General features: G+C 33.4%; 1 long non-coding RNA gene and 1 other non-coding gene across 3 annotated transcripts; one reads left to right on the forward strand and one right to left on the reverse strand.

The window, feature by feature from the left end:
* Positions 1–6,229: 6,229 nt before the first annotated feature.
* Positions 6,230–6,335, forward strand: LOC140876927 (small nucleolar RNA R71). Its single transcript, XR_012149154.1, has one exon. It is a non-coding gene; the product is annotated as a small nucleolar RNA R71 (small nucleolar RNA).
* A 1,262-nt stretch (positions 6,336–7,597) lies between these two features.
* Positions 7,598–10,930, reverse strand: LOC140876211 (uncharacterized). Of its 2 annotated transcripts, none has more exons than XR_012148706.1 (4): positions 10,793–10,930; positions 10,142–10,656; positions 7,965–8,088; positions 7,598–7,885 (listed from the first exon to the last, which is right to left on the reverse strand). It is a non-coding gene; the product is annotated as an uncharacterized lncRNA (long non-coding RNA). The 2 variants fall into 2 exon arrangements; XR_012148707.1 differs by having other exon boundaries at positions 10,110–10,656.
* Positions 10,931–12,534: the final 1,604 nt, after the last annotated feature.

The following is a 12,534-nucleotide window of genomic DNA, read 5'->3' on the forward strand; positions in this document are numbered from 1 at the left end:
ATTTCGAATTCCTTTGATATCTATTCTATCTATGATTTAATGATTGCAGAAAAGAGCAGAGAAAATTCCTTATTATGCAATCGATGTCTTGGAAGCTAGCTTAGAATTGGTTGATTTGCCAATTATTATCGAATTACTGATATTCTCCAGATGAAATTCTGAGATTACTTCTAGTCTGTGCGATGGACTTCGATATGTAATTGATGTCAGATATCTTATTGACTTTGAAAGTACCTTATAGAATGGCACCAATAGAACTGCACAAATTGAAAGAAATACGGATCAGTGAGATTTTGGGCTAATTATCAGAAATTGAATAAAGCTACGAAGATGAATTGTTATATTTTTGCCTTGACTAGATGATTGCTTTGAGTAGTTACAAAATTTATCGATTCTAACAGATGAGAAATGAATGCAGATGTGATAGAATTCTTGGTTCTAAAACCTAGACTGCCAATGAACTAGACTGAGCGATGTCAATTGAATGATTTATGAACAGTGTAGTAGTTCAGAATCGAAAGAAGATCAAATGCCGTTGAATTTTATTCTGAAACTATCTATATCGGTATGAGATTGCGATATAATGTTTAATAGTTCTTACAGATGGCATGAGATGTTGTATTTGAAGCTATACAATATGATGAAATAGCTAGGAGCTATACAAGAAATGTTATTCCATGCTATGAAAGATCGCCAAAAGAATTTGATTTTGGAATTGATATGACTCGATGATATTGCAGAGATATTGAAATCTAGTGTGTCAGAGTACTATTTTGAGTTATATAGTACTGTTGTGCTACTGGTCGTTATGAATTTGCGATTTGCTTGAAGTAGAATTCACCAAATGCAAGATTATACTGTCTTGGATATGCTACAGATATGAGAAGATAGCTGTAAAAGAATTTAATGACATGATGCAATGACAGGAATTATTCAAATCTATTGTCGAATTGGAGACTTTAGATTTATGTGATAGATTGTGGTATCGATTGTCAGATATTTTGAGTAATTGGTTTTATGAGATTTCATTCGACCATCCTCTTATCGATGGATTCTCTGAGTTGACTATCCAAAATTTGAGGAGATGCTCAGAACTCTAGTACCTGATTCGGTATTAGCGGACTAATATTGCCACTTGAATATTATAATTCTTGTAACAGCTATTGATAGTTGTGTTTTTATTGCATTTGTTAGTGTCATTTTTGTTGTTGTTTTGCATTAGTTGCATGTTTTATTTTTTGAATTTTGTTAGTTTTGCATTTTCCGTGTTTGCATGATGGGATTCTCGTTTTTGTGGTTAGGTCGCATATTTTGGCGGACTAGGACGGAGCTTTGAAGCAAGGGAAATGCTGGGAAATTCTGAAGATTCCTTCACCGCTCGATCCGCAGGATGTTGCAGATCGAGCGGGAGCCTTTACATGGAGACAGTAGCTTTGGGAGTTTTGTGCCGCTCGATCCGCAGAAGTTCACCGATCGAGCGGCACTCATTTACGTCAGGCAAAGAGTTAGTGAATTTTACGCCGCTCGATCCGCAGAATGTTGCCGATCGAGCAGGCGTAGTCTGTCGGGAAAGAATGTTTTATTTTTGGTAACTTTGTTATTTTAGTTCCTAGCCTTTATTAGATTTTTATTCCGATTTGGAGGACTTTTTATCAGACTTTTGGAGAATACTTTGGAGGCGAGGTTTTATTCTTGAATTTCTATCTCTAGTTTTCTTCTTTTCTTTGAATTTTTATGAATTTGGTTATGAGTCGTTGTAGCTAAACTTTTATACTTGGTTGAGGGAGACGAAACCTTGATATATTTTATTCATGAGATTTGATTCGTAGTGTTTAATCTTTATTAAGTATCAATCTTTGATCTGTTTTATTTTATGTTTGTATGTGATATTTTAGGATTGGCCATCTTAGGATTTTGTATTGCGAGCGATTGCTAAATTAGAATTCAAATCCGTAATTGTTTGAATGAACTAATTTGCGAGGCAACTACGTGTGATAATTTCTACTGTTGAATTTATTATCTCGTAGGATCAATTATTGACTAGGCTAAATACAACCGCTGGTGTTTGTGTTGTCTAGGTTCGTCAGTTTTACTAGTTTGAATGCTACCGTGGATTTAAATCTAGATTGCTGTTATCGGGTTAATTCATTGGTAAGGGTTAATTTAGAATGTTGTTTTCTAATTAACTAAAATTACGGTGAAACAGGAATTGAATTTTCAATGACGAATATTTAATAAGATTAATTATTTTTAGAGAATCGATGATTGAATGAATGAATATCAAGGGTGTAGTCGACCGATACCAAGTCTTGTCTCTTATTGATTTCTCTAGTCTATTATTTAATCTTGCATGTTAGGAATTTTTAATTGTTTAAATGTTTCAGTAATTAATCTCAACCTCAAAACCTCCCATTTTATTTATTTAGAACACTTTGAATTTTCCTTTCCACATGGGATCGATCCCTACTCACACTACTACATTAATTGTTTATCTGATTGAGTCGGGTAATTTGGGCATGACACAATTAAGCGCTACCAAATTTTGGCGCCATTGCCGGGGAACGGTGTTAATTTTTATGTGTTCTTTTTATTTTTGTTTTATTTTGTTATTCTCACTCTCTTCTCTTTTCTTTGGTTCTAGCTTTCTCTAGTTCATGCTTTCAGGTGATCTTGTTGAAGAGGATTTTTTCTACGATCCAGAAATCGAAAGAACTTTGCATAGACGAAGGCGAGAACTCCGTAGGCAACAACAAGAAGCCGCTGCTCGAGCTGCTTTTCCTGAAGAAGAGATGGCTGCTAATGCTAATGCGAACTTGAGTCTTAGACAATTGGGCACTCCTAATCCCAATCAATAACCTTTATGCATTACTTTTCGTACATTAGAAAATAATGCAACTTTTGAGTTTAAGTCTGGATTAATTCACTTACTTCCTTCTTTTCATGGTCTTGCAGGTGAAGATCCCAACAAACACTTGATGGAGTTTCACGTGGTCTGCACGAGTATGAAACCCCATGGAGTGACAAAGGAACAGATTCAACTGAGAGCCTTTCTTTTATCTTTGAAGAGTGCTGCTAAGGATTGGCTATACTACTTGCCCTCTGGCTCCATCACAACTTGGACGGAGATGAAAAGAACCTTCCTGGAGAAATATTTTCCAGCCTCTAGAGTAAATTTCATAGCATAATCACTAAATTTCATAGTAAATTTCCGGAAACATCTTGTCTCTTCTTTGCCCCAAAACTGCTTTCATAGCATAATCACTAACATCACACATCACTTCAAACGGCTCTTTCCAGTCAGGCACAATCTTAATAGGCGCAGAAATTAATGCCTCATTGATCTTTGTAAACTTCTGCAAACACGCATCATCAAAAATAAAAGATGTATCTTTTTCTAATAAATTACACAATGGTTTAGTAATTTTTGAAAAATCTCTAATAAAGCGACGATAGAACCCAGCGTGTCCCCGAAACTTCTAATGGCTTTCACATTATTTGGCGGTGGAAGCTTTTCAATCGCAATCACTTTTGCTCGATCAACCTCAAGCCCATTAGATGACACTTTATGCCCAAGTACGATGCCCTCTTGAACCATGAAGTGACATTTTTCCCAATTAAGCACTAAATTCTTTTCTTAGCAGCGCTGCAAAACAAGGGTCAGATTGTGCAAACAATGATCAAAAGAAGACCCAAACACAGAAAAATCATCCATAAAAATTTCAATGAATTCCTCCACCATGTCCGAAAAAATTGCCATCATGCATCGGTTAAAAGAAGCCGGTGCATTACACAAACCAAATGACATATCCTAAAAGCATAAGTACCATAGGGACATGTAAAAGTTGTTTTCTCATGATCCTCTAGCGCTATAAAAATTTGATTGTATACTGAATAACCATCTTAAAAGCAATAATGTTGGTAACCCGCCAACCTATCAAGCATTTGATCAATAAAAGAAAGAGGAAAATGATATTTTCTAGTAGCCTTATTCAACCTTCTACAATCAATGCAAACTCTCCAACCAGTGACAGTACGAGTCGAGATCAACTCGTTTTTCTTATTTTTAACCACAATCATACCTCCTTTTTTTGGCACAACATGTACTGGCGATATCCAAGAATTGTAAAAAATAGCATATATAATACCAGCATTCAACAATTTCAAAACCTCAGCTTTCACCACTTTTTTCATCGCAGAATTTAATCTCCTTTGATGATCAACATATGGACTATATGAATCCTCAATTAAAATTTTATGCATGCAAATATTGGGACTAATTCCCTTAATATCAAAAATTGATCAACCCAAAGCAGATTTGAATTTCCTCAAAACTCTTAATAATTTATCTTTTTCATCAGGAGTAAGAGAGGATGAAATAATGACCGGGTAAGTCGAATTTTCTCCCAAATATACATAGCATAAATGACCTGGCAAGTATTTCAATTCAGGAGTTAAAAATGGTACCTCTTTGATGGGCTCCGCAGGCAATTCTTCAATTTTTTTCGTGGCCCTTTTTTTCTTTTGGCAAACTTTCAAAAGCAAGGAATTGCTCTCTAAGTTCTCAATCTTCACCATTAAACTGACTTATAGAATTAATTAAGAACCTTGCCATAGCGTCCTCCAACTCCATTCCTACACAAAAATTAATCACATAAGAATTAACTAAATGAATGCGATTACAAGAATGTACCTCATCTTGGTATTTCATGGTCTTATAAATATTAAAAGTGACCTCTTCACCACCAACTCGTAGAGTTAATTCACCCTCTTGCACATCAATTAAAGCTCTGCCAGTCGCCAAGAATGATCTCCCAAAAATTAGAGGGACATCTTGATCTTCTTCCATGTCAAGCACTATAAAGTCAACAGAAAAAATAAATTTATCTACTTTTACCAGTACATCCTTCACCACTCCACGAGGATAAGTCAGAGAACGGTCAATAACTGCAAAGTGATCGTGGTCGATTTCACCTCGCCAAGATCCAAGGTCCTGAAAATAGACAACAACATTAAATTAATACTTGCACCTAAATCATATAATGATCTATTAACAGTGGCTCCACCAATAATGCAAGGAATAGTGAAACTCCCTGGGTCTTTCAATTTTTGTGGTAATTTCTTTTGCAAGATGGCGCTGCACTCTTCGGTTCACTTCACTGTCTCAAATTCTTCAAGCTTTCTCTTCCTTGACATAACATTTTTCATGAATTTTGCACATTGTGGAATTTGCTCCAAAGCATCAGCGAATGGAATATTTATATGAATTTTCTTGAAGATATCAAGAAACATAGAGAATTGATCATCCAATGCTTTTTTCTTAAATCGTTGTGGGTATGGCATAACAACTTTTGGCACAGGCGGTTTCTTAGGAACAACCACGGACTTGTTGGGATTTTTACTTGCAGATTTATCGGCTTCAATCTCAATATCTTCAACTTCATCACCATACACTATCTTTGGGTCATCGACCCCAACTTCTTTCCCACTTCTCAAAGTAACATCCTTGCCTTTCTCCCTTGGATTGAACTTAGTATATCTAGGAAATTCCCCTCTCTGCTGATTATTCAATGCATTCGCCAATTGACCAATTTGGGTTTCAATATTTTCATAGAAGCGCTCACATTGGTCAAGTGTGTCTCCATACTATCAAGCCTATTCTCATTCCTTTTAAATCTTATGGATGACTCTAAAATAAAATTATTCACCAAATCTTCGAAAGATGGTTTACCTCACCATTCTGAGTATTGAACCCCGATAGAGGATTCAACACATTCTTATTGTTTGCATATGAAAAATTCTCATGATTGCGCAAACTAGGTTGATATTGATTGGGTGTAGGATTACCTCGATAGTTATTGAAATTTCTGTTGTTTACGTATTGAGCTTGCTCTACACTTTCAAATCCATCAGTAGAATTTACGGCAGTTGCAGTGATGCCAACTCGGTTGAACTTTGATTCCCTTTGGTTAGTGCATCCAACTGTGTAGAAATAATAGCCATCTGAGCAGTCAAGGTAGTGAACGCATCAACTTCATGAATTCCAGAAGGTTTCCTTATCGCATATCTCTCACTCGGCCACTGATAGCTATTAATAGTCATTTACTCAAGCATCGCATAAGCCTCCGCAAGAAATTTAGAAAATATCAAACCTTCAGCCGCAACATCCATAGAAATCCTAGTTGGCCCATTCAAACCATTGTAAAATAATTCAATCTGTTCCCAATCTGGAAAATTATGGTTCGGACACTTTCTTAGCAATTACTTGTAACGCTCCCAAGCTTCATAAATAGCTCATAATCTTGTTGTTTGAATGTAGTGATCTCAATTTTCAGTTGGGCAGACTTGGCTGGTGGAAACTTGTTACGCATTAAACACATACAAATCTCTTAAATAAAATTAATAATTTTAATGCGATAAATTATCTTTTTTTGATAATTACAAAATTAGGTTATTATTACTAATCGTTTAAAGTGAGACTTTGCAGATTAGATTATTACAAACATTATTATGGTGAAGAACATTGTGAAAAATACTGAGCTTTTTTGAGTCATCCAATTCCGATCTCCACAAGGCATATTAAACTTTAGGATGCTCAAAAGCTACGGTTCAAATCTCAGCTCAATCCAATGGTTAGATCATGAAAAATGAATTTTTCAAAAGTGCCGCGCAGAACAAGAAGCAAAAATACAACGTAGTAACTTCCGAAACATACTGGAATCGTTTGATGCATCCAAATCTGATCTCTACCATTCACAATGAAATTCAGGATGTTTTAAAGCTACTGTCCAAATTTTAAGTTGATCCGATGGACGGATTGTGAGATATGAATTTTTGAAGTTTGTTGCTCAGCCTGCAACGAACCGAAACGGAAGCAACGTTCCTATCAAAAACACGATCAAATTTTTAAGGAAGAAAGTCGCCCGATCAAAGCCGCAATACGCCGAACGGACACAACGAACCTAGGAATGGATGCAACGTTCCTCACCAATGCCGGAAGAATTAAATGTGCGCCGAACGGACGCAACGAAGGCCAGAACGGACACATTGAACCTTCCCAAATTTTCAGCTGTAAATAGATGCATTCCAAGGCCATTTCAAACACAACTCAAGCAATCCTCTCCTATACTTATCAAGTGTTTATTCAAGAGTTTCATACATATTTCTTTCAATTATAGGGTTGGTTGTAAAATTGTTTGTGAGTTGCTGAGCTTTCGTTGTATTCTCGAGTGTGAAGCCCGAGTGTGTAATTGTTGTTGAGGCTATCCTTGGAGCCCTTAAGGCCAAATATTCTAGTTGTATCGGCGCGGTGATCGTGTTGAGTTGTACGGCTATCCTTGGAGCCATCAAGGCCAAGACGTTGAAGTGCTAGTGGATCCTTGGTTAATCGATCTTAACCAAGAAGGGGAGACGTTGACGATTTATTGTCGAACTTCCATAAACATCTCTTATCTGTTTTACTGCTTTATTTATATTACGCATTTATTTACTGCATTTATTATTAATTGCTTTAAGTCATCCGTTTGCGTATTTTCATAATAGCTTTAAATTGCTAAAGTTGCCAATAGAACCTAAATCCCCCCCCCCCCCCCCATTAGGTTCTAACAAAAGTATTTAGCAAGAAATTTACAAGCCATGTCAACCCATGTTCTGATACTCCCAAGAGGTGGTGACTGTAACCAACTACGAGCATTGTCCCTAAGAGAGAAAGGGAACAATCTTAGTCTGATGGTGTCCTCAGTAACACCATGAATTTTCACCGTGTCAGCAATCTCCAGAAAAGTGCGCAGATGCAAATTCGGATCTTCAGTAGTTGCACCCCTAAAATGATTTTGTTGCACCATATTGATCAAAGTGGCTTCAACTCAAAATTATTCGCCGTGATATTCTGCCGAGAAATTCCAGAATAATGATTGTTGATCATGGGTCTAAATTGACTCTAATTGAAACCGAATAATTATTTTCACCTCTTTCTCTTTCTTCAGACATTAGTTTCAACTCTTCTCTTCTAGATTTTCTCAAGACTTTAGCGGTTTTCTCGATTTCCGGATCAAAGAGAAGTGAGTCGTAACTTTGGCTTTTTCGCATAAACTGCATAAACAAAAGAGAAAAAAATTAAAATTAGAACCAATAAAATAAAATAAAATGTTCTAAATAAAAACTAAGACTAATTAGCGCAATTTAATATAAATCAAATAAAATTCATTCTCCAGCAACGACGCCAAAACTTGTTACGTAATTTTGTGCCTGCAAGTGCACGGTGTTAAGTTTTAATATAGAAAATGAGTCCAAGTCAATCCCACAGAGAATGAATAAAATGATATTATATTAAATATTTGCAACTAATCAAATCTTAATCCTATATAGAGCTATGAAGATGGTTTGAGTTTAATAAAACTAAAATTTTCAAGAAATAAAATTAATTAACGACGAGTTCGCAAGACAAAAATTCAATAGGGGATGAATTCTAGAGGTTCGACTTCACTTGACTATCTACCACAATTTATTTCTAATGGTTGTTATTTACAAATTCTTCTAGTTTATTAGCCAAAAATCCTTATTATTTTCTAATCCATCTCTCATGTGTTAAGAAGAAATTCGTATTTAATAGTAAACTCAATATCTTTATCTAAGTTCAACTATTAAATCCGGTAAATAGCACAATAATTCATCTAACGACTTCTATGGAGTTATATGCCTCTCGAACAATATAAACACCAAAAATTTATTTTTCTATGTCTAATAATATATCAATCAATCTATGGCCAGTAAATTGAAAGCATTAAATCAGGAAAACACAAATAAACTGTGCAAAAAATTTAAATATACTAGCAACCGGTGCACACGCATTGCGTGTGTAACGTAAAACATAAATATTATATATTGTATGTGTGTAAATTTTTTGTTTTAAAAGTATTTGATCTAGTTATGATATTTTACTAAACAATAGTTTATTTGAATCAAATTTCACAAATAAATAATAGAATATGACACATTCCTCTGTTTATTTGAAAATTAATGGGAACATAACACGCACATATCGCAAGAGCAAAATTTTAGTCCAACATCATCGAACGGAAGATACATGAATTTTAAAGTCAAACCATAGTAATGAATGAGTATGAGATTTATAAAATATATATATTTATATCCAAATCAAAATCAAAATCAAAATCCAATCCTAATCCTAATTATAATCCTATGACGTGCTCAAGGAAAAAAAATGTTACATTTACATTTTTTAGAAAAATCCCAAAAACCATATATTTATAATATAAGGTTTAAGCTTTTAATAAGTTAATTACTTATAATCCAAGACAAACCAAGCCATTTGAATGGGAATGAGAATGTCCATTCCAAAAACCATATATTTATAATATTAGTAACTATATTTGTCAATATCATCACCAATTTTGTACGTGGTAAATGACTTGAATTAGAAAAAGAAGTTAACCATTAATGAAATAATGTGTTGACACACGGTGACATATATTAACCAATTTTTCAGTTGTAAGATCTCAAATCTTGCTTAATATATTTGTTGGAAAAAAAAAAGATAAATTATATAAAAATACGAAATACCAAAAAGTCATTAAAAAATCACGCTAGAGTGAGTATGTTTGATTGGATGTAATTGTTTTCGAATAATTGAACCATATAGAGTTTAACTAATAATTTAGAAGCATAAATATGTGCGGGAGCATTTGAACTTAAATATGAAAGATACTCTTTCAAGTATTTGAAAACACAATTGCAAAATAGATTATAGGAGTTGCGTAGTGAACAAATTAGCATCACATAACTTGTTAGCAGAAAAAGAAAAATGGAACTTACATACCTATATGGGTAAGAGAAGAACAAATGAATTTGAGAATAACACATAAATATAAATTTAATTTGAAATAAAATAAATTCTAACTCACAAAAAAATATTTAGTCTGTTACAGTAATAATCATGGATTCACTATTCCAGAGAAGGTGTCGAAACTAAAAAACTATCAAGTACTATTAATCAATATGCGAAACTCGAAGCAACATGAAAATCCCAAATCAATAGTGCTTTAATCTAACAGAAAGTACAAATTAAAATTAAAATATAATAAAAGTTATACCATATACAATATTCATGAAATCGGATCCTCACCGGTGATTCCATCGAGTTTGCGTCTCCCAACCGACGAAGCCACCGTGCCCCAATGAAGTTCAATAATCAATGTTCAGTTTTGGAAGAAAAATCAATTTTTTGGTGGTAGAAAATGAGTTGTTATCAAATTAAAAAAAAATAAAAAACAATAAAAACAATATAAAATATTTCATCATCTCGCTACGATTTCCAAAATCTCTCTCATTTTTCGAGCCCTTTAATGATATATTTTGTGCCAATGATGATGCAGATACACAGATAGGAAGAGTAATGAATACGAAAAATTTGCAAAAAGAAGATGGCAATGAACTCGGGAAAAATTAATCGCAGTAACAAAAGTTTGAACAAATTTATTCAGTGATAAATTTATTCTCCTTGATCAACCTGGATGTTCTGCCAGAAATAATACAAAAAACTATTGAATTGAGAGGTTGAGGGACAACCTAATATGTGATGGTGTAGAGTGTCAAGACTTGGATTCTCCGAATCAAGAGCCCAACAAAGTAAGCCTATTTCTGACCTCAAAAAAATCAAATATATACAAAAACAAAAATCCAAACAACAAAAATCAGTGAGATAAATTGAGGAAGATACTAATGCACAAACTAAGAACAACCAGAGAGATTGAGAAGAAGATAATCGAAAGCTTGCCTTTTGTCAAAGATTTGGAATCGAAGCCCAACAACCATCTTGATTTTCGATTTTTCCTTTTCTCACAATCTATTGTTCCCCTCATTCTGTTCTAGAAAAATTGATTAGTTTTGTTGATTTAAAAAGGCGCTAATTAAGAATGAGAGAGAATAAACTGACCTAAGAACACACCATTTTTAATTGAATTGAAACTGGAAAATAAACGTGGGTGGGAACAGGGGCAATTTTGGGTTATCAAAAATTAGACCATGACATCATCAGTTATTATACCACCCTTAAACTTAATAAATAGTAAAAGATAATTCCATATATCCAAGTCATGGTTTCCAATCAAGATCCGTTTACCTCTAGACTAAGAAATTAGTTCATGATAAACTTAAAGATCAAATAAAACATGTTTTTCAAACAATCCATCACACTAGAAAAATAGAGTTTCAAAGAAAAACTAGAACGAAGATAGAATAAGCTTCTCCGTCGCCGGATGTCGCCGTCTTCTACCTTTGTACTGAGTTCTTTAGATCTTGTGCACTCCAAAGTCTTCAGCAGCCGTCCTTGCTTTCTGAATTAGTGCCAAAACCACCTCGTAACTCTTCAATCAAGTCAAGAAATCTCCTTAAAAATCCGTCAAAAAACTTTCCAAATATTGATGCAGTGCAGCGCTGGAGCGCTTCCCTTACAGCGCTGGGGCACCCGTAATTTTCCAAGACAGCGCTTGTAGTACCTAAAAATCTAATCCACTAAATCGCATGCATTAAACTTGATAAATATTATGATTTATTATTTTTAAGTTTAATTGATTTAAATTTCTTATTTGAATTGCGTGTTATTAAAATATTAATTAATTATTGAAAGGAATTTATTTTACTAACTATTAAATGAATTCTTTTAATTTTTTAAGTTTACTCATTTAAATTATTTTATTATACTACTTATTTTTTTTAAAGATTTTTAAAGGTTTAAGCAAGCTTATTTAAATGACGTAAATTATTTAGTTTATTCGTTTAAATGAGAATAACTATTTCGTTTACTTATTTAAAAAAAATTACTCGAGCTTATGGATAGTATTTAAATTATTTTAACTATTAAACTTATTTATTTAAGTATTTTGACTATGCAACTTATTTATTTTAAATAACATAAGTTTAACGGTTAACTACTTTAAATTATTTTAAATGTCTAGCTTATTTATTTAAATCTTTTTTAATTTTCCAAATCATTTTAAAAGTTTTTATTTTCGCTTGTGTATTTATTTAAATTGCTTTTAAACATTAGCCTAGTTTTTTTAAATTATTTTTTTTATCGTACTGTTTATTATTTAAATATTTTATTCATATCTGTGACATCAAAATATTTAATTATTAATTTTTATTTGCCTTAAATTCCTTTAAAGTACAGTTGCTCAAATATTTTAAGTTAATTATTCTTGGGATTTTTGAGTTCAGTTGCTTCCGGTTCCGGCTCACGGCGAATAAAATTTAAGTATTTAATTCTTGAATTTTCAAATTTGAGTATTTGCGAAATTTGAGCATAACACTTTTATTCGCACCATATGAAATACTGCATATTATATAATTTATACCTGCATACTTTAAATATATACATATATATATATGCATATATATATATATGGATATATATATAATAGGGATTTGCACTTACCCAATTTCATCGGCCATTAAAGATTTTCCTCAGGCCCAATCTTGGCCCATATATACATTTCCCCTTCCCCAATACTTTAGCCG

Source organism: Henckelia pumila, chromosome 1 (assembly GCF_033568475.1).
Source record: "Henckelia pumila isolate YLH828 chromosome 1, ASM3356847v2, whole genome shotgun sequence".
Taxonomy (NCBI): domain Eukaryota; kingdom Viridiplantae; phylum Streptophyta; class Magnoliopsida; order Lamiales; family Gesneriaceae; genus Henckelia; species Henckelia pumila.